This window comes from Pinus tabuliformis, chromosome X, assembly GCF_031772625.1.
Source record: "Pinus tabuliformis cultivar Carrire ecotype Pingquan chromosome X, CPIR1, whole genome shotgun sequence".
Taxonomy (NCBI): domain Eukaryota; kingdom Viridiplantae; phylum Streptophyta; class Pinopsida; order Pinales; family Pinaceae; genus Pinus; species Pinus tabuliformis.
In genome coordinates, this window is record NC_142308.1 from 1,442,795,867 (window position 1) to 1,442,820,217 (window position 24,351).

Consider the following 24,351-nt stretch of genomic DNA (forward strand, 5'->3'; position numbering starts at 1 on the left):
GCTCCATAACTGATAAATGCTTTAACTACTCGAGGCTATCTTGTTTCCTTCGCGGCCATTATTCTTGGTTAATTGCAGTTGTTGTAGAATAATTGCACAGGGTACTAGTAGACAGCCGCCATTGTCCTTCGAAAGCACAGCTTAGTCAAAGGTGGCGAAGACTTCATGGTGGGTGTACGAGTGGGCGGAGGATGAACATGTACCATTGCATCGCAGTGATCGATGGTGGGGATCAGCTTTCGGAAGATATCGGGAGATATGAGAGCAGGAATATCGTGGGCCATTGGATCTCGAGCGAGGAGATCCAACGGTCATCGGGCGACGAAGCTACGTGAGGGTTAGCGAGCGAGGGGAGGTGGTTTCTATGGCGAGCGATTTTCCCCACACCGCTTATGGGAGGGAATCGGTAAATGTACACGGCCGCACGATCCAATATAACAGTGATGCATGGAGGATGGGACCGGCGGGAAACCGCTTTCCCTGCTGGTTAAAGCATGGGAAACTTGCGCGTTCAGGAGGTGTGGACGCCATCGGATCACGCGGCGGACAGTTGGACGACTGAGAAAACAAGCAAAGTTTAACGCGCGAGGGAAAAAGGTTTTGGTGGCGGGGACCATTGGATCAGGATGATCAATGATGGAGGAGAGATCGCACATCGCGTTAGTGAAAGACAGGGGGCGTAGCGTTATAGCACTTTATTGCAAAGGCACGTGGCTATGTGGGTCGCGGTTATATTGTAGGGTCTTATGAATTTAACTTTGCACCCAGGGACTTGAGGGAAAATGAGTTTGTATAAGGTTTTGGAGGAAAAACAATGCTATGGAGGGCTAAGAGAGTATTATGAAGTTGAAGGAGAAGAAGGTAAATGACTGCTACGAGCTCCCTTTCTGCATAAACACATGGCCAAGCTGATATTTGGTCCTCCAAACACTGAAGTTTGTAGCAGAGCTAATAGGTCATTTCACCTTCGCTAGAGAGAGAGACTTCTTCGTTTGACTTGGGAGGCCTTGTAGGCCTAATATTTAGCCCCAACACCAATGAATATTGCACATAAATGCTACTGTTGTTATATCCACAATATGTTCTCCTTCTCTTTGCACGTGTGACTATTTCTAGCCCTAGAAACAATCTTCTACGCTTTGGTCTTCTTCCTCTTTTATTTGCTTGTCTTGGAGACCCTTAGACTTTCCTTTTCCCTTCGCTTTCGTGACTTCCACCTTCACTCATTTAAGAGCTTGTGTTGAATGATTTATGAGGGAGTGGACAACCTCTATATAGAGAGGATTTTCCCTCCTTTAGGTCGATATTAGGCCAACATTCTGTCTTCAAGCTGACTTGACCATATCTTTAGTATTTTCTTTGTTTTTCTTTATTTGGATGGTGTTGCTGCATGGAGAGGACTTGGACTTTGCTTGGAGGTATTCCTTTGACCTTTATACTATTCTATACATAGTGTAACATGCCCTCAAAGGGTCTTACATAAATACATTGACTCTTTGACTTCCTAGAAGCACTTAAACATGTGCTTCAACTAATTCAATGAGCAAGAAACTCATTTACAAAGATCATAAAAATAAATTTTCTTTTCTTAGGTAAATACAAAAGTCGAGCTTATATTTATGAAGACTGAACCTATTTACACTTCCTTCAACACTTCATCTTAACTAGGTAGGTATTCATACAACATTAAAAGGTGTTTGGCTATGTTTCACTCTTGAATAATTCACATAAGAGAAACCATATTTTCAATCCATTTGTTATAGCATCATAGTAACCAACATTGTTTTCATAGCAAGGCCTTGACTGACAACTCTATCTCTCAATAGATCATAGAACAATGTTGGCGATACCAATGAATTATAGACACCTTATTAATTGTCTCTCAAGGTACATACCCACCCAGTTGTTCACTGAGTATGACCTTCTACGACTTTTCTTGTCTTGGGTTCTCAACCCTCAAATAATATCAGTCCTATTGCATTCTCCTATCTTGGATTCCCTACACATCCTCATAGAGTATCAGATGCTACATGATTACCAAATCCTTTGGTTATTTCTTCATTAAGTGATTACAAGAATGTTGTATCTATGTTGTGTCTACATTTCCATTCATGGCCTTCATCTAGACTTATGGTTGTTATTCCCGGTCTAGTGCATGACCCATGAAATGGAAAAGCATATTTATCACTCCTTTGTAATCAGGGGTGATCCAAAGCTCCCTCTTGATCAGGGACTTGTCAAAGCTCCCTCTTAACTAGGGACTCTTTCATTCATCAGAAAATTCTCCTTCGTGGGTTCATCAGCTACTTGATCTCTTTCCTTTCTTTGATGTCATGAAGTCTTTGTTTGAACTTATTCTAGGTAGGGCACCATCCATCGATCACTTTCCTTCCTGGTATGTCATGTCATTACTTCCTTCATGGAAAGTGTCTTTCTAGCCATACATCAGGTTTTCTTGTCATCTGGATACTCCTTTGTTATTTTTCTATGGTTCAGAATACTCTTATCATGGGTGCTTCATTGTACTTGCTTGTTTACATGCTTCAACGAAGTATCCCATCATGACTTCATCCTGATATAGCTTCAACACTTCTTTTTCTTTTGCTGGATGGCTTCTTCATCACAACATATTCATAGAGTACAATTAGTTACTTACATCTTTCATATCTCCAAGGCCTTTATAGATGTCAAGGGTCCTTCTTGCCTTTGTCAAAGTTGTCCTACCTTCTTTTGGGAGATATCTTCAAAGTATCTTATCAGATAGTGATTCTTGGTGATCATGGTTTTCTTCACATGCTTGATCACTTTATTCTCTCTAGATAAATTGGTCAACCACCTTATGGTTCTTGAGAGCACTTCTTCATTTCTTGCTTCCTGGACAAGTCAATATTTCTTCTAACTTCTTAGTCAGCAATATTATAATCCTTATATGAGCATATCCTTTTGTTGACCTTTATTGCATTGCATTACATGCCTTCGAGCATGTCGTTGGTGAAATAGATTAGTTCATACTTGATTATGTTATAGAACTATTCCCATGACTCAATAATATACAAATGATAACATGACTAAACATTGATGCATACATACCTCATCTTGATTCTCCTTTTATCAACGTAGATTCATTTTTTTGGCCTTGGTGTGGCATTTCTTGCTTCATCTTATCTTTCATTCATATCATCCTTTTCTTGAATCCCATGAATGGTTCATGGGATTCCCAATGAGACATATGTTTTTCGTTCATGAACTTTCTTTTGAAGATTACATCATAGGATTTTAAAGACCCTTTCCTTGCAAATTTTTCTTTTCTTTTGATGATGGAGGTATTCTAAGATTCTTAATCATGATCAATCTTCTTTTTATCAGGGATGGCATTCTATACTAGTATGTTCCTTCTGCATAAATATATTGAGCTATATCTACCATGCTCATGTATTCTAAAAGATATATCTAACCATGCATTTTGTTCTCATTATAAATGCTACTTCTTCATGAGTATCTAGAACTCTATGTGCTTCATGCTTCTAGATTCTAGAACATGTTTCTCGCCATGCAATTTTGCTTTATTCCTACATGCTCCTATCCTACTCAAAACCTTGAAAGAAGACTTGAAGTAAAGAGTTCTACTTAGTCATAGTAGAGATCCAAAGGGTCTTCCTTGTTTTTCTTCTTTTCTTATTCTTTCACATCTTGAGTCATGTGATATTATTCCCTCTTTCTTTTTTTGTTGTTTTCCTTCTTAAATTTAGGAAGATTCCTTTTCTAGTGTCCATATTCTTGACATCCATAGCATTGGATTTTGGACATGTCTTTGTTGTTTGTTCTTTGTGGACAAAATTTGCCAAATTTACCCTTTCTGTTGGCCATGGTAGCAAATGCTTGCTCCTTTTATCCCACAAATTTCTTTGGTTTAAGTCTGGTTTCCTTTGTCTTGCATAGAGAGCACATTTCACTAAGTGTGGTTGCTTCCTTCTTGGCATATATGCTTGATGTGAAGTTTCCCCAATCCTTAAGTAGAGCATTGAGTACTACAGTTATCATTTCCCTATCAGACATGACCTCCCCAAGCTCTTGAAGTTGATCCCTCATCTCAGAGATCTTCATGAAGTAGGGAGCTATTCCTTCCTTTGATATCTTCATTTTGTACAATTCATTTCTTAGCAATATCACTTCTCCGGTTGTGGATACTGAGAATATCTATGCTAGCTTATCATAAATTTCATTTGATGTTTCAAATTTGGAGACATAAGGAATGAGAGAGTCCTTGATAGATTCTATTAGAATCCTTTGATCTCTTGTATCATCCTTATTGTACTTGGATAAGGCTCTAGTTTGTTCCTTAGCAGGGATAGTGATATTCCCTTTGACATGTTCTAGGAGTTCATTCTCTTTGAGAAGTAAATCATTCCTCTTCTTCCATGCAAGAAAGTTATTGGTAACTACCAATTTGTTGCTTCCTTGCAAAAAGACATTGATGTTTATTGAGAAGGGGAAATATACTTGATACATTTTGAGATGTAATGGATTTGATTCCTCCTTGAAGACTTGATGGCTTGCCTTCCTAGGATCTTGATTTTCTTCAAGTTTCCTTCTCCAAGTGGAATTAGTTGATGAAGATATTTTCTAGGTAACTTGTACATGATGTAGGTTACTTTTTTATCTACTCCTCTTTGTTGGTGCCTTTTTGTAAGGCATTTCCTCTTTCTATGTAGTCTTCCTTGATGAATGATAGATGGTAGGCTTTCCTTTCTTTGAGTAGATTTGGCTTGATTCTTCAACCCTGTAGATGCCTTTCCTTGATGAGTGTTCTTGAGTTTCCCTTTCCTTGATGTGTCACATTTCCTCTAATACCATGTTCAAGAATCTAGGGAAATTATATGTAGTGTGATTCTTCTTTGGCTTGATAAAAATTTGTGAAGCACGTTTACAATTATCTTATCTTCATCTTCTTCATATTATTAGTGTGTATGTTTCATCAAACTACTACCAAAAACATAAGGACAAGAACACAGATGTTGGCTCCCTACCAGGGCCAAAACCTCTCTCTCCTAGAGAGGAAAAACCTTTGGCAAGTTTCTATTATTGAAACTTATTATTGATCACTGCAAAAACATAAACCCTTGAATAGGATTTCCTCCAAGCACAGGTCAAGTCCTTCCTCTTTTTCGCATTTGGTTCTCTGACACATAGACTTCATACTTTCGACACTTTTCTCCCTAGCACTTCATCTTCCTTCCTTTTTTCTTGTCTAGAGATAGACCTCCCTTGAGTGGACCTTCTAGATGAGATGTTCCTCTTCTATCCTTTGCTCAAGTAGACTTCTTCTTTTGTTGACCAAACAAGATCCTTCTTGAGATATGGGTGTATGACTGTACTTTTGTTCTGCTGCCCTAGTTTTCTGACATGTGGAGGCTACCCTTAGTGAATTATGGTCCTTTCACCTTCACTAGAGAGAGAGACTTCTTCACTTTACTTGGGAGGCCTTGTAGGTCTAATATTTAGCCCAAACACCAACAAATATTGCACTAAAATTCTGCTACTATTGTGTACACAATTTATCCTCCTTCTCTTTGCATGTGTGACTGTTTCTAGCCCTAGAAACAGTCCCCTACACTTCAGTCTTCTTCCTCCTTTCTTCTCTTGTCTTGGAGACCCTTAGAATTTCCTTTTCCCTCCACTTTCTCAACTTCCACCTTCGCTAATTTCAAAGCTTGTGTTGTATGATTTATGAGGGAGTGGACAACCTCTATATATAGAGGACTATCCCTCCTCTAGGCTAACATTAGGTCGACATTCTATCTTCAATTCGACTTGACCATATCTTCACTATTTTCTTTTGTTTGCTTCATTTTGATAAAGTTTCTACATGTATAGGACTTGGACTTTTCTTGGAGGTATTCCTTTTGATCTTTATACTATTTTGTACATAGTAACATGCCCTCAAAGGGTCTTACATAAATACATTGAATCTTTGACTACCAAGAATCACTTAAACATGTGCTTGACCTAATTCAATGAGAAAGAAACTCATTGAAAAATACCATAAAAATAATTTTCTTTTCTTGAATAAATACAAAATTCAAGCTTATATTTATGAAGACCGAACCTAGTTACACTTCCTTCAACACATGGGATATAGAGGAATGTAAATAAGGGGATCAAGATAGAGATGGTAAAATAAGGACTACAAGGGAGAGAGATTGAGAGAAATTCAGAGAGTAAGGGCAGAGGGAGTGGTAAAGGGAAGGGAAAGAGAGAGAGATAAGGAGAAATTAATGGAATAGTTATGAGTAAAGTGTGATAGGAAAAAAGTGAGACAATGGGAGAGTGATAGAGATGTCAAGAGAGGATTGGAGGGGAGATGGCTAGATATTGGAGAGAAGAAAAATGAAATGGGAGAGTAGGTTGGAGTGGGTTAGATAGGGTATATGCATAGAGGGGATTAGTTAGAGAGAGAGAGAGAGAGAGAGAGAGAGAGAGAGAGAGAAAGTATTATTAAAAGAGGGAGGGAGCGGTGGAGGGAGGGAAAACAGAGAAAGAGAGAGAGGTGTGGATGTAGAGAGAGAGAGTGGGAGGTAGGGGGGACAAAGAGAAGTTGCAAACAGTGTGAGAGATATTGGGAGAGACATGGAGAATAATTGTAGAGGTATATTGAAAGACAAGTGGGGAGTAAAAGGAGAGTGAGTGAGAGAGACAAGGGGTATAGTAAGTGGTAAAAGGAGTGGGGCAAAACGTTTAACGGGATGGGGCCAAAGAGAAAAATGAGAGATAGGGAAATTATTACATAGATGATGAGAGAGGATGAAATGAGGTATGGGGATAAATCAAGAAATAGAGAGAGCGACCATGTGACAAAGAGAGAGAGAGAGATAGCGTGAGGAGAAGGAAGAAGTGATAGAGTGTTAATTTTAGAGAAATGGAGAGACGGAAAGTGAAAAATATGTAGAGAGGAAGAGGGTGAGAAAGAGAGAGATAGTGAAGCAAGAGCGATATGGAGAGAGAGTGGCTGGAGAGAAAGGGAGTCAAATAGAAAGGATAGAGAGAGAGAGATATAATTGTAGAGGAGTGAGAGGAAATTAGGGGGAGGGAGAAGAAGAAACGGGGAAAGAGTTGGGGGAAAATAGTGCCAAAGTTACAAAGAGGGAAAGAGTGTGATGAGGATGGAGGTAGAAGGAGACAAAGAGAGGGAGAAAGAGTGATTGACAGAGTGGAATTGATAGAGTAGGGGTTGGTGGAAAAAAAAAGGGGCGGTAGAGATGATAGAGGAAGAAACATAGATTGAAATAGTGGAAGTGGGAGAGGCAGGCATTGGTGGAAAGAGAAAAGGGGATGGAGAGTAGGTACAAGCATGAGAGAGGGGAGGAAGTTAAATATGCAAGGAGTGGGGGATAAAGAGAGGAAGTGGAGAAAGAAAAGAATGATAAAGAAGGCAGAGGATAGATTAAGGGAGGGAGGGAGGTAGAAAGAGATAGACATAGGGAGGAGAGGGATGGGGAGGGGGAGATTAGGTTGAAATAGATGGAGAGAAAAAAAGTGTGAAATACAATGGGTGATAAATAAAGTGAAAAAATAGATAGTGATGGGTAGAGAGTGGGAGTGTACAAAAGATAAATAGGAGAGCGAGAGAGAGAATTAGAAGAGAGGGAGAAAGAGGAAGTGAAGAAGGTTGAGAAATGGAGGGAAGTAAGGAGAGGGTTAGAGAGGAAAGGAAGTAGTGAAGGAGAGAGGGTGAGTGAGGGTAGAGTTTGAAATAAAGGGGAGTGAAATATGGAGGGGTGGACAGTGGGGGAGAGAGAGGAGGGAGGGAGACAAAGAGAGAAAGGAGGGGGGATAGATAGAACAAGAGAGGGATGCAGAGGGAGGGAGAAGGAGGGAGTGAGAAAGATTCATATGACAGTGAGGAGAGGGGGGCATTGAGGAAGGAATTGTGGGAGGGTAGGACATATAAAGATAGAGAGGGAGGGGGAGAGAGAGAAATAGAGGAAGGGATAGGAAGGAATATGGATATATAGGGTTAGTAAACAAGTAGGGTAGAGTTATATATAGATGGAGAAAGCAATGGTGGAGGATAGAGAAGGGGATAAGCACCCTAATGGTAGAAAGAGGTTGGAGAAAGACTGGTAGAGGGGGGGGGTAAGAGAGAATGGTGAGGAGGGGGGGAGATAGATGTAGTGTGCCAGGATTGAGGAGTGATTTTGCTCCCAAAACCATGTCCCAAGAAATCAAACTTGTACCAAGAGATTAAAACCTTATAATCAGATTGCATAATCATTAGAGTATTAAAATGGAAGATTTAAGATTTGGATTTGTTTACATGCATAGATGAAGTGAGAGAGAAGTATTAATACACTCAAGAATTTCCTCATGCTTCTTTAATTGTTGGTGTATACATACATGTGGTGTCGTCAATAAATTGTTGATGCAAGATGACGAGATCCTCACAGAAGGGGAAGAGGCGCCTAATCATTTTATCTTCGATGGGTTCTTTGAGATTTTTTCCCAATCCTTCTGTCACATGGATGAAGAGGAAGAGGAAAACTCGTTCACCTTGGTATATTACCCAGAAGGCGGTTAAAGGAGCCATGGGGATCAATTCAATTTCACACTTTTTAATATTTACCCCATTATGTTGATAGTGATTATTTCTTGTAGTTAGTTCTCATTCTCAACCTCTCTAATTTTAATTAACATAATTGGAACTGAACATCAAACAAATTAACTAACCTATACAATATGGTTTTTTCTTTTTAATTTAATTTTAATTGTTTGCAAAGATATTTCTATTTATTCACACAAATTAAATATTGATAAACATCGATAGATAGTGAACACAAAAACTCTTACCTTATAATACATCTCAAATTATTAAAATTTAAAAATACCATAAGATTTAACTTAATTATAATATATTTTTTAAATATTATTATTATTATTGATAAAAGAATTAATAACCTAGCTAAAAAATATACATTTTAAAAAATAAATAAAAAAATAAAAAAATAATATAATAAACAAACATTAATAATAAGATTTTATATTAGAGAAAGAATTTCGGTGAAAATCACATGGAATCTCATTTGTCGACGCGTTTCGAACCAACCAGTGTGGTTCATCGTCATGAGCCACACTGGTTGGTTCGAAACGCCTCGACAAATGAGATTCCATGTGATTTTCGCCGAAATTCTTTCTCTAACTTGATATGGATCACAGAAGCCTAAACTCGAAGATTTTATATATTAAACAAATATACAAAATAAAATAATTAAAAAATAATAATAATAAAAAAATTATATATAATTTATATATCATATTTTTAATTAATTTGAAAAGCCAAAAAAAGCGCAACTACCTTTATCATAACAATTATTAAAGCCATTTGAGGAATCTTTCAAAACTCTACTGTAATTACAAAAGCTTCAGTGCAAAAGGCACCTCACTATCGACTCTTACCGTATTTTATCAATTAAAGTAAATTTTGAAGTGCCTTTGCATCTTAAGTTAAGTTGAAATTTAAATTTGACTTTCCTAATGTGTTTCCGTCCTTCATTTTGCCTTAAGCCTTAGTTCTACAGAGGCCACAATTTATTTAGGAAAATCATTTTTTTGCTAAATTTTGTTTTTGTTTTTTTTATTTATAAATTTTATTATAAAAGTGTTTGTTTTTTAATTGTGGAAATAGATTTAACCGTCATTAAAATTTTTTGGAGCATTTAAATTTGACTTTCTTAATGTGTTTCCATCGTTCATTTTGCCTTAAGCTTTAATTCTACAGAGGCCACAATTTATTTAGGAAAATCATTTTTTAGTTAAATTTTGTGTTTTTTTTTTATTTATAAACTTTATTATGAGAGAGTTTGCTTTTTCTAATTGTGGAAATCGTCATTAAATTTTTTTAGAGCATCCAAAATCCTGAAACTGTAACCCAAAATTTATGTTATGTTAGGGTTTGACTAAAATCATTCCAGAATCTTCACTATTTTTCAAACAGAATTTTATGTTATGTTAGGGTTTGACTAAAATCATTCCAGAATCTTCACTATTTTTCAAACAGAATTATGCCCTCATTAGACTACTCCTTGCTTAAATGTTGACTTTTTCTTTACTCCTCTTCAAATTTTAATCAGCTGGATGTTTTTTTATATACCATCCTTTGTTAAAGGTAGTTTTGTCTATCGTACTTTTATTTTTTAATGCGTGTCCATGATTCGAAGAATCATCGAAGCCGATAATGGGTTAATACGATTGGGTGTGGGGCTAGGGTTGAGGAAAATCACACAAAACGCGGAAGCCATTCTCGCACCAGGTTAAGCTCCCTATGAATGGATTCGATCCACGCGCTGCATCCAGTGAATTAGAATACACTGTTTTCGGAAACAAATGAAATATCCCTGGGGCTTGAGCCTCCTATAATTTTGGATGGATTGAAATTTTTATATATATCTTTAAATATTTTATTTAAAATGAATTTTATAAGATTTTAAAAAAAAATCTCCACAATCTCGGATGAAATATCTGAAACTAAATGAGATATCCCGGGGCTTGAACCTCCCCTGTATTCGAAAGGTTGGAAATTTATATATATATATATATATATATATATATATAATTTTTTATTTAAAAATCAATTATGTAAATTTAAAAAGAAATATTGAATTAAAAGTGATATCTGTATATAGACAAATAATTAAGTATTGTGGTAGTCTAATTAGACCACAAGTTTTCTGGAAAAACAACAAAAATTTTGACAGATTTTGAGAAAATATGGAAAAAGTTTATAGAAAGCAAGTTATAATTGTCAAGCTTAAGGATTTAGGATGCCCTAATGATCCCTAATGGTGATCTATTTCCACCGTCAAAAAAACCATTCAAACACTCTCAAGATTATATTTCTGGAAATATTTTAACATTGAGGCAAAGTTATGATCGTGATAAACAACATCATATGTATTCATGTTTTTTTCACGAAGCTCCATTAAAATAAGTCTATTTTCATATTTATCTGTAAAATTTACAAACTAATACACTAACATTTCTCTACATCATTTTTTTCTGTAACTTTTAAGATGTATATTTTTGAGATGCAAATTGAGTGTAGGAAAATTTTTGGAGGGTGTTTGTTGCAGCGACAACACTTGTCAACATACCCACAGGGCTTTGGATTGACAGTGAATGTGTGCACTGTTAAGTCATTCCTTGTGATAGGTCATTGCTTCAAATCCCCCATGGGTGCTTACCTACCAAAAAAACAAAAGACAACACTTGGAAACACAATGGTAGAAATTGATCTTCTCTGCCTTGGTCAGTTATTTCATACAAGGTGTAATTCTTCAAGAAGTATTGATTCATTGTTCATATTACCATGACTTGCCCACTCACCCTATGCATAAACATAGTCCCCTTCATTCCTCTACTTGGTTAAACACAAACATAAGATCATCGATCACAAGCCTGGACAGTACCCCTGTAGAGTTGCTTGCTTCACCTCCCTGTGCAGGAATCCTTCCTCTTCTTTTTCCTTTATTCATATATTTACATACTATTGTGCAACGACACTTGTTTAATTCATGGGCAGAAGACGGATCCCGACTTATTGAGAATAGAAGAGGTTTTCCCTTCATAGAATCATATATAAGACCTCTGATATTGGTTTGCTCATTTACATTTTCCCCTCATCCTTCTTTATTTGGTTAGATCAACTTGAAATCACTGAAACTACCCCAAGTGCAGCTGTTAGTGACAATCGTTCAAATCTGGTAATAATTTCTTCAAGTTCAGATGGAATTTCTTCTTGGATTTCCTACGGAGTATCAATCATCTACCTCCAAAGTTGTCTATTCTCCTAAACTAGCAAAACTGCTTAATTTAGTTCTAATGATAAGCACTTTACAAGTCCTTAAAACATCACAAATCGCAATCGCAAGTTCATCAGGGCAAGGTTCATTTACTCAAGAATGATGCGATGCGACATTACCAGCACTCCTCATATTGCACATCATACTTTGCAATTCCTCCAGGCCAGGTTCCCTTCACTTATGACCGATGCGATGTGAGATTGATCTAATGGTCAACAATCTTTAGTGATCCAACGGTCACTGTGATATCGCACGAGAATCTGCGCGATGATTATCCACCCTCACAGAGCTGATGAGGTTTATAAGTCCTCAATTTAAAAATTTTTAGGTCTGGTACTTAGATTAACATCCACTCATTTTTAAGCCCGGTATCCATCGGATAACAGTGGCCATTAGATCCTACGACTCGCGGGACTTCTATTAACACATGACTTAAAACCAGGGCCAACCCCCGTTATTGACTCTTATGCAAGGCATTGAAAATGAAATCAACGGTTAGGAATGATTGTGGCACCTCAACCCGATCAAGGAATCTGTACACTTTCAAACCCCGCAGTTTCTAATACACAGTGAAAAGAGATTAGATGCGATTACACATAAATCTAAATTCTCAGGCCAAACTGGAAGTTCAATAGCACACAGAGATACTATGGAGGGATGCAAAACCTTCGGGATTGACCAATTATACACAAAATACACAGAGATATAATTTCTACAACTAAATCTTATATGGCCAAAACAAGCCGAATCAGTCAAAATCCCCTTACAATGATTCAGAACTTAAATAAGTACTGGTTCATTTAACAATCAAATCCTAAACCAAAGGATCAGACTAACTAATCCTATCTAATCCCCATGATATTCTCCTCGAGAATCTCCACTACATCTAACTACTTGAATTTATTACATGATAATCCAAATGTTTGATTCTAGCTCAAATCCTAACTAGAAAGCTTTGTAAATTAACAACTAAAGGACCCCAATCCTTTTCTTGTAACGATTTTTTGTATTTTTTTTTTTGGATTAATATGAAGTCTTTTGTCTTTAAGCCTCATGCTCTTGCATCAAACTCCTGAGGACAAAATTATTCATGGGCTCCTGTCCATGAGCTCTTCTATAGAATTGCTCAATTTCTGTAGCATGGCACCTGTCGCCCAAGTATTATCAGCGATTGGTTGATCTTTCCACTTGACCAAATACTAAAAATACTCCTGTCTCCTTGTCTTCTTTAACAATTTCTTGTCCAGAATCCTCTCTTGTTGCAATTCCTTTGTTGTAGGTAATTCTTTTACCCAATCAATTTCTTGTTTCTCTTGGTCTTTTGTTGTGTCAACTGTATTTTCACCTTCATACATGTACAAATCAGCAACATTAAAAATTGGAGATATTCCGATATCAGGGGGTAATTCAATTTTATATGAATTTACAGAAAATGTCATCAATACTTTGCATGGTCCAATTTTCTTGAACTTTAACTTGTTATACTCTCCTTTTGGAAATATCTCCTTCCTCAGGTGTTCTAAAACCAAATCTCCAACTTCAAAGTTAACTTCTCTGCTTCTCAAGTCTTCTCTGCTCTTGTACTTTATATTATTGTCTTGTAATTGTTGTTCTACCTGTTCATATATTGCTTGCATCTCTGAAGCAAAATATTCCCTTTCAGCACTTTTCATCTTATCTTTTCCTAGATTTCTTAATTCAGACACTCCTCTTGGGTGCGTTCCATAAACAATATGGAATGGACTCTGCCTTGTACTCCTGTTAGGAGAGTCATTATATGCATATTCAGCTTGTGCCAATACATGATCCACATCTGGGTGTGATGAGGGACCCTTAGAAGACCTTTTACTTTCGTGATGTGTTAAATTTCATTTTTAAAAGAACATAAATGAATACATGTGCATGTTGTAAAGAAGAGGAACATGTCAATCATCAACCCATCAAAACATAAGTCATTGATAAGGGAGTTAGTCTAGGAGGGACTACGTCTTCGGGCCCCGGGGTCAAGATGGTGTAGGCCGCTGCACTAAGTGTTGTCAATAGTAATGATGTACATAAGAGGTGTTGTTGTTATCATACTAGGAAAAGGCCGTCACCCAGGAGTGGCACCAAACAATGTTCCACTACAGGAACTTTCAATCAAAAGGCTCCTATCAGTATGACTCAAAACTCATGCACGATGAGCATCTTGCCAACATGGCATAAAAGGGATCTCAAAGAAAACATGCATGGTAACACATGAGTATCCCATGAACATCCAACAAAGGGATCTAAAAACATGACAAATCATGTGAACAATAAGTACATCACACAGATGATTCCGCATCACATAAAGCAGGGGTCATGAAAATGAGTAAGAAATAGGATCCCTCATCAAACATCAAGTAAGGACCTGTGTAGCACAATGCATAGCAAAAGAAGTACATGAACACTGCATATACCTCATAACCAAGGGCCATCTGAAGAAGCGGATGTCAAACTGCTGAAACTACTCAGACCATCAATCTCACAACATCAATCGCATGGGAATGGTTACTCGGACATGAATGCTGACATGTATGCATTCCACTTAGAAAATTGGTTGAAGAATAGAACGAGAGAATGATAAATCTTAATGTGCCATCAGATTTGTGATGTCGAATAGTGCAGAATTGACTGCCTAATTTTTGAATTCTGAGAAGTTGAGAATCTGGGGCTCAAAGAATCTTTTACATTCCCCCTAGATTCCTCAAAGATTATGCTCCATGGGTGCACTGGAAATATGCAACTCCAAAGGCAAATCTGACTTCGCCATTGCGATCCCTGTGGAAAACCATGAAAAACGACTGTAAACTTGACTATATTCCGACATGGAGAAAAATTACCTCAGGAAAATTGCAAGGATCATGGTTCCACTCCTTGTTTTTGCAGTAATCATGGTTCCATCCTCATACTGAAAATGGCCGAAAAATATAGAACTCTGATGGAGACACGAACAATGCCATTGCGTTCATAGCGTCAAGAAGTGCTGAAACCATATAAAATTTGTCAAAATCTGACAAAGTGAATTTTCACTCCCTTGCAAAATGTTGCCTCGAAGTTCGTGCTAAGATTTTGCCTCCTCTGTCTCGAAATTCATGCTCACTCCTGGTTTCTCCATCTCCCTGTGCACTGAAAAATCTTGGTTCTTTTAAAAGTTCTTGGGCGGATTACCCAAGAAATTCATTTGGTGCAGTGGTAATGTTGGCATATTAGTTGAGGAGGGGTCGGGTGGTCAAACCCTGCCCCTCCTATTTTTTGCATGAAATATATTTTTTTTAAACAAAATTTATTTTAAAAAATACAGGGCGTGCCAGGTCCGCATTGGACAGCTCGCCCCCTAAGTCCCGCACTGCCGCATTAAGTTTGAACCGAAGGTTGGTACGATGGTACCATTTTGTGGTTACATATTATATGGGGACCAATGGTTATGGTTTTTGGGGTCGCTCGCTTGGGAGGTGGCCACGTGGGCCGGGCAGGTTTGACCCCCACCAATCTTGTATTACATGTGATATGGCACGTTGTATGGGATTTCGGGGTGCCATAATACATTTGGTTAACATATATGTGGGGTGCGGTTGGAGGGTCCGGCAGGGTCATGGCCATCAGCCCATATTTAAATATTGATTTGGTTTTATGGTTTGGGTTAAATAAAATTTTTGTTCTGTAATTTTTTTTGCAGTGGCGGGGGTGGTGGCCCGCCGCCTCATTTATAAATTTCTTTTTTGGATTTTTAAAGAGCAGGTAATTTTCAAAGTTTAAGAAAATAAGGGATATTGGGCAAATTAACGAGACCGCAATTTCGACTGATTTCAGGAGCTACGTTTCATGCCTCGAGGTTGGTCAAATTGTATGACACTTAAACCTGACCAACAACCCAACTTTGACTAAAACTTTGACTAGCTCGTTCTCCCCCATACGAGCTCAGATTGACGAATAGTTCACACCTCCACGATCACGATGACAAGATCTACGCTCTGATCTTGGGTCAACATCATTCTAAAAACTTTGATTTTCGAGCGTTTATAAACCCTCTTTGTGTTGTGCGTCTCTGGAGCCACCTGGATCAATACTTGATCCCATTGTTTTGGATGTTCACCTATAAGACTTCTCAGAAGATTACCCAAGCTTCTATTTATGACTTCAGTATGTCCATCTATCTGAGGATGATAAGTAGAACTGAAACTCAGTTTAGTTCCAAGCTTATTCCACAATGTCCTCCAAAAATGTCCAACAAATTTGGAGTCTCTTTCTGAAACATTACACTTAGGTAGCAATGTGAGTAACATCACTGGTTTTATAACATGGAATAAAATGTGCCATTTTTGAAAATCTGTCAACCACAACATAAATTGAATCATTTCCTATTTGAGTCTTTAGTAAGCAAAGTCCATGCTTACCATATCCCAAGGTCTATCTAGGATAAGTAATGGAACATACAACCCTGTGTTTTGGATTATTCCTCTTGCATACTAACAGACTTTAGAATTTTTCACATACTTCTCCACTTCAGTCCTCATCGTTGGCTAGAAATAAAACTTGTTCAACTTCTCAAAAGTCTTGTCTGCACCAAAATATCCTGCAAGTCCACCGCTATGTTTCTTCTTGATTAAATTTTCCCTCATAGAACAATTTAGTATGCACAACTGATTTCTTTTAAAAAACAACCCATCTTGCAAGAAATAATCAAGCCACTTACTTTTGTCTAACAAAACAAGATTTTTACAAGCCTCAAATGACTCTTTAAAATCTAAGTCTTTTTCATACAATTCCTTAAGAAAATAAAAACCCAACACTTGAATTTGACTTTCTTGAAGAAGTATGTTTCCACTACTTAAGGCATCTGCTACTTTATTTGATTGTCCATTTATATGCTTCAAGAAAAAATTAAAACCTTGAAGATACTCTAACCATTTGGCATGTTTCTGATTAAGCTTTGGTTGTTGCATAATGTACTGCAATGCATGGTTGTCTAAATAAAGTATAAACTCTTTAGACATCAGGTAATGTCTCCACTTCTTCAATGACTGCACAACTACATAAAATTCCTTATCATAAGAAGAATATTTCTTCTTTGATTCATTCAGTTTCTCACTAAAATAAGCTACAGGTCTGTCCTCCTGACTTAAAACACCTCTAATGGCTTCACCACTAGAATCACATTTCACTTGGAAAGTTTTATTAAAATCAGGGAAAATCAAAATAGGTTTTTCAGTGATCTTCCTTTTCAACAGCTGAAAGTTCCTTTTTGCTTCAGCAGTCCATTTAAATGGTTGTCTATCTTTCTTTATAGTGTTGATAATAGAAGCATTGATCTTACTAAAGTTCCTTATGAATTTTCTATAAAAACTAGCAAGACCATGAAAACTTCTTACCTCAAAAACACTTTTTAGTGAAGGACACTCTATGATTGCCCTGATGTTCTCTGGATCCATCTTTAATCCATCAGCAAAAAAAAAAAACCCAAATACACCAATTCTTCCTTCATGAATCAACACGTCTTTAAATTTAGCAATAACTTCTCTTGTTGCAACCTTTGTAGGACATAATTCAGATGTCTCATGTCTTCCTCCTTAGAGCTGCTGTAAACTAATATATCGTCCAGATGTACTATTGCAAATTTACCAATAAATTCCTTCAAACATTCATTCATAAGCTTGATGAATGTACTTGGTGCATTTGACAACCCAAAAGGCATTACCATCCATTCATACAATCGTTCATTTGTTTTAAAAGCAGTTTTCCATTCATCCTCTTCTCTAATCCTTATTTGATGATACCCACTCTTTAAATCTAGCTTTGTAAAATACCTTGCTCCACCCAAACAATCCATCAAATCTTCAATTCTAGATAAAGGAAATCTATACCTGATGGTTATTTTATTGATTGCTCTTGAATCAATGCACATTCTCCAGCCTCCATCTTTCTTTGGGCTCAACACTGTTGGCACTACACAAGGACTCAAACTCTCTCTAATCAGTCCTTTATCTAACAGTTCCTGAACCTGTTTTCTAATTTCTTCATTCTCTGTGGAAGTCATCCTATAAGTTTCTTTATTTGGTAGATTTTCTCCTGGAATCAAATCTGTATGATGACTGATTTTTCTAATGGGTGGTAACTCATTAGGCAAGTCATCTACAATGATATCACAATAACTATCCAACATCTCTTGTATTTCAATTGGTAAATCATAAACTTTAGTGGAAGTAATTATTACCTTGGACTTGCAAATCAATGAAAAATTCACCTCATTCTCTTCAATCTGCTGCAAGTATTCTTTTCTGCTTAGCAATACAGTATTCAAATCAGACTTTCTTAATGCATCCTCTTCTTCCATAAGCAGTGATGTATGATTGACACCATCTTTACCAAATTTACATGTGTTTATTTTTCCATCATGCATAGCTCCTCTATCATATTGCCAAGGTCTTCCAAGCAATATGTGACATACATCCATAGGCATCACATCACACAAAATTTCATCTTTATACTTGCCCAACTGCAAATACACTTCACATTGTTCATTTACTAACAACTGATGTCCCTTTTGTAGCCATGACACCTTGTAAGGTGTTGGATGTTTCTTTGTCTTCAATTTCAGCTTCTCCACCACTTATATAGAGACAAAATTATCAGTGCTGCCACTATCAATTATCATCTCACAACATTTTCCTTGAACCTTACACACAGTCCTAAACAAAGTCTTCCTTTCTGTTGGTTCAACAACTTCCTTTGCTAGCTTTAGGAATACTTTGTTAACTACCAATGATTCTCCTCTCTCTGGTACATTTTCTTCTTCTATCATCATTGCTACTTCCTCTTCAGTGTGAGCAAAAATTGCATTTCTCTAAGGTGTTCCTGCATTTTCTGGGCACTCATAGGCTTTGTGTCCCAGTTTGTTACATCTGTAACATCTAAATTTTCTTCCTCTTCCTCTTGAAAAACTCCCTCTGCCACTTGCATCACCTCCTATGGGTGTATGTTGACTTGAGCTGTTGCTAGCTCTATCTCTAGGTGATGTAGACCTTCCTCTATCGCCCTGACTTCCACTTCCTCGAAAAGTACCTCTATTTCTGGCAAATTGCTTCCTCATGAGTTTTTCTTCAGCCTTCAATACCATATGATAAGCTTCTTCTACTGTTTTAGGAGACAATATACTTATTGCATCTTGAATGTCCATTCTAAGACCATTCACATATCTTGCCACCTTCTCATCTGTATCTTGAATTTGTCCAGCTCTTATGCTCACCTTGTAGAACTCCTCTATGTATTCTTTCACTATCAAAGACCTCTGTATAAGATTTTGCATCTGTCTAAATAATGTCTATTGATAATTACTTGGCAAACACTTACTCCTAAACTTTGCCACCATTCTGTTCCAATTTTTAATTGGCTACTTACTAATTCTCTTTCTTTTTGCCTACACTCCATCCCACCAAAGTGCTGCATGTCCTTTCAACTTTGTGACATCAAACTTCACCTTCTTTTCATCCTCTGTCTCTTCATAATCAAATAATTTCTCCATGTCATTAATCCAGTCTATCAGCTCCTCAGGATTTAATCCTCTTGCATAAATTGAAACCTCAATTTTGGGTTTAGATGTGGATCTCAACACTGACTTAAAGAATCGCATCTCAGGAGTAACTTCTACAGGTTCCTCCTCTTTTGCAGCTTCAGCTTTAGGCTCACTGACATCTCTAGCATATGCATCTCTCCATGTTTCAATTGCTTCTAATCTAGCTTTCATCTATTGCATAGCTTCCATCACTTTAGCATTTGCAATAGGTCTTCCTCTTCTACCACATCCTCTTCCAACTCTGAAAGCCATGGTGGATTTCTTTCTCTGATACTTGAGATCCTGTTTAGTGTCTTTATGTTAGAAAATTATATATTACGGAGCAATGGAACACATAAATATTGCAGAAATGTAAACACAGAAAATGCACAAAACAAGAGAGACACAGATATACGTGGTTCACCCAGTTTGGGCTACGTCCACCACGAACAGCCAGTCCTTCCTTTCTATTATCCAGCAAAATGAAGAGACACAACCTACAACAAATCTGCTATAATATCCTCTGTTTTCTCTCACAGTCTCACCTCTCTGTTTCTCGCTCACAGAATACACGTCTATATCTCAGCCTCAAATACAATGCCCTCATACAAAGAGAGGGGTTGCCTTCTAGGGCAAAAAAAAAACCCTAAACTGAACATAAGTTCTACCGTGAGATCATCAGCCTAATGAACGTCCCAGATTGACTAGAAATTACTATACTTTTACAAGGCAATTTTACATTTGTTTTTAGCTTCGCATGCGCTGCCCCTGAGCCCTCGCCAGGGGACCGCTAGCCCCCGGACCCCCGCGGGGTGGACAAGTCCCCCCCACACCCCCCTGCGTGGAGGGGTGTACAAACTTCCTGAGGTATACATCCGGCTGGAACAAAGACCTCTGAACAATCATGCTCCACACACAACACTTTAAGCTACTCTAATATCACAAATGGTGGCCTAGGTGCAGGTGTTAGTGAAAATCGTTCAAATCCGATAACAATTTCTTCAAGTTCAGGAGGAATTTCTTCTTGGATTTCTTGCGGAGTCTCAGTCATCTACCTCCAATGTTATCTATTCTGTTAAACTAGCAGAAGTGCTTAATTTAGCTGCAATGACAAGTGCTTTACAAGTCCTAAAAACATCACAAATCACAATCGCAAGTTCATCAGGGCAAGGTTCATTTCCTCAAGAATGATGTGATGCGATATCACTGATACTCCTTGTATCTCACATCACATTTCACAATTCCTCCAGGCGAGGATCCCTTCACTTATGATCGATGTGATGTGAGATTGATCTAACAGTCAACAATATTCAGTGATCCAATGGTCACTATGATATTGCACGGGAATTTGTGCGATGATTATCCACCCTCACGGAGCCAATGGGGTTTATAAGTCCTCAGTTTATAAAAGTTTGGGTCCGGTACTTAGATTAACGTCTGCTCATTTTTAAGCCCAATATCCATCAGATAACAGTAGCCATTAGATCCTATGGCTCGAGGGACTTCTATTAACACACGAGTTAAAACTAGGGCCAACCCCCGCTATTCATTGTGACACAAGGCATTGAAAATGAAACCAATGGTTAGGAATGATTGCAGTGCTTCAACTCGATCAAGGAATCTGTACACTTTCAAACCCCACGGTTTCTAATAAACAACGAAAAGAGATTAGATGTGATTACACAGAACTCTAAATTCTCAGGCCAAACTGGAAGTTCAATAGCACAAAGAGATACTACAGAGGGATGCAACACCTCCGGGATTGACCAATTATACAGAAAAATACACAGAGATATAATTTATGCAACTAAATCTTATATGGCAAAAACAAGCCGAATCAGTCAAAATCCCCTTACAGTTATTCAGAGCTTACATAAGTATTGGTTCATTTAACAACCAAATCCTAAATCAAAGGATCAAACTAACTAATCCTATCTAATCTGCATGATACTCTCCTTGAGAATCTCCATTACATCTAACTACTTGAGTTTATTACATGATAATCCAAATCCTAGATTCTAGTTCAAATCCTAACTAGAAATCTTTGTAAATTGACAGCTAAAGGACCCCACTCCTTTGCTTGTAAACTTTTTTTGTATTTTTTTTTTGGAATAATGCGAAGCCTTTTTTCATTAAGCCTCATGCTCCTACATCAGAACACAAACATTTATCCACTGTCAATCAACCTAGACAGTACCCCTGTAGAGTTGCTTGCTTCACCTCCCTAAGCAGGAATCCTTCCTCTTCTTTCACCTTTATTCATATATTTACATAGTACTGTGCATCGACACTTATTTAATTCATGGGCAGAAGACGAATCCCAACTTATTGAGAGCAGAAGAGGATGTCCCTTCATAGAATCATATATAAGACTTCTGATATTGGCTTGTTCATTTACACTTTCCCCTCATCCTTCTTTATTTGGTTAGATCAACTTGAAATTAATGAAACATAAAACCTAGGTGTAGTAATGAGGTTTCTAGAATTGACATGGAGATAATGGTTCGACACAAGGATTTCTTAAAGAAAGGAACACATTTTCCATCGAAACATCATCGACCAAAAGGTGTAACGAGGATAAGGAAGAAGGATGGAGATTTAGCCAAATTTTGTAGTGTCACAAAGTCCTTTTCTATTTTTCCACATTTTATTTCGAGCCAACAAGAACATCGTTCATGAAAAGTATTATTAAACAAAAATAAAGAAAAGACAATCCACAACAATGGAACAAAACCAAAGAAAAAATAGAATACGAGACAAAAGTTAGAAAAGAAGGGAAGACTACAAAAATCAAGTGCAGAATGAATGCAATAAAGGGGAAACTAGAATGTAGCTAAGCCTATTCCTAACTTAAATAACTAGAAGGCCAGGGTCATATATAATGAAATTTCCAATGTAGCCACCATAGTTGTTCCTGACCTACATCCAAAAAGATACAAACAATTAAAATAGATATAAAGTAATGTGAAACAGAAAAGATAAGAACTTGAATAACTAGCACAAAAATTTGAAGGTCTTGTCTTCTAGCAGAAAGATAGGCCATAGCCGCTACTTCTAACGAGTTTAAATTCTCACCTTTTCGATGAGAACCATCATTGAATAAACCTCTAAATCTTCTTGTGAATTTTTCTCCATCTACACCGAAATCCTTAACAAGCGAGAGGAAAGATTGAAACTTGTTGTCTATGACGAATATTTCCAAGTAATATTGCTCCAACCATTCAACAATTGGATCATAAAATTTATGAAAATCCTCTTAAAAACCCCAAAATATTTTAAAATATGAATTTTTAATTAGAAGCATGGGATTACGATGAGAATATTGTGAGTAGAAATAGATCTGATCATATTCAACAGTTGTGTCAAGATAGTGACGACTTGACATAACCATCAATGTGTGGAATTTCCTCAACTACTTGACAAGTACCCAAATAGTGCAATGATAAACCATAAAGATTCAAGGGTGTAAGACAATCGTCAACAGATGTGATGATGGGAAAATGATAAGTTAAATGATAGTCATTAGAGACAAAATAATGATCATATGGGATGATTAAAGCATCAGATTCCCAGCTTGTAATTAATAAATATAAATCAATTTGAGCATCTCTATGAATGCCTTGAACAATAGAACCAGCATCCTCACATGCCGAATGTGACACACCATTTTCCTATAACTAGAGAAAAAATGTAAAAGCATCATAATCATCGAAATAATTTTAAAGGAATGCCAACACCACAAACAAATGAGACCATCTAGGCATAATGAATGGAGAAGAATTTGATTTTCACGATAACTCGTGCATTCATTATCACTTAAGATGATTTTAGGTGTGATGAATGGAAATGTTTGCAATACAACATTCATAAGAAAATCCAGGAGCTAATTATTAGGAAATGAATCCGACAGGCATGATCCCTTCGACCAAATATAATATTTGAAATGATCAACTTTGCAATTCCATGAGTCTATCAGAGATACACATTCCAAACCCAAGTTTGATCCGGTATATTTGCATGAAGATGGATCAACTGAAGAAGATTCTTGAACCTAATCAGAAACCAAATCTCGAGATACCAAACATACTTCAAAAAGAGATTTACAATGAATGTGACCATGCAAAGAGAAGGATTGTGTGAGATAAACCATGTCTGACTTAGTTCAGGGTATTTACCAGAGTTGCGAGAGCTTGACATAATGATCAACAAAATATGAAGTGTCTCAAATTCCCAACAAGTCTCAAAACTTTTAAGGAATGTAAAATTGCATTTCTAAAAACAAACCACGACTCACCGGATGACAACCACCTCTGTCATTGATTTGACCAAATTTTTCAACCTCAATAACTAGATTACTCAAGTTGAAAGATTCTTTTAATCACAAATCTGAAGATGTATGCATTAGAGAAATTTCATGAGCAATTTGACTTGAAGAGTTGTCTTCATGAAAAACAAGATATGATGATGGATCAAAAGAGTACTAAATAATTTGATTATTTTCATTTTCATCACCATTAATATCACTACCTTGTATCAATTGAGAATTTAACTCATCGGATGAAGAAATTGAATAGCACGGAGTATCTTCGTCGCAAGTAGATGCATTGAAAACGATAGATCACAAGGGATAGTGATATGAAGAGGAAGTTTCTATAAGAAAATCTTCTTTGACCGAATCAGATTCTATATCTAAATTAAAATATTCATGAGAAACAAAAATATTAGTTGGTGCACTTGGGAATTCGTCATCGCATACATAAACAGAAACGTCATCATCTGAAACATTTTTTCCAAAGATTTTGGATCTAAACAAATTGATTTCATTAGATTTACTATCAAGATTAACATATTTGATATCAAACAAAAAATGAGGAAACAACATCTTCACATGGAGGATTTTGAAAAAGAAAAGAAAGATTGAAAAAA

At 37.0% G+C, this 24,351-nt stretch overlaps 1 pseudogene; it reads left to right on the forward strand.

Moving 5' to 3' along the window:
- The first annotated feature begins 364 nt into the window (after positions 1-364).
- Positions 365-24,351, forward strand: part of LOC149145452 (cryptochrome-1-like) — a 46,306-nt pseudogene continuing 22,319 nt past the window's right edge.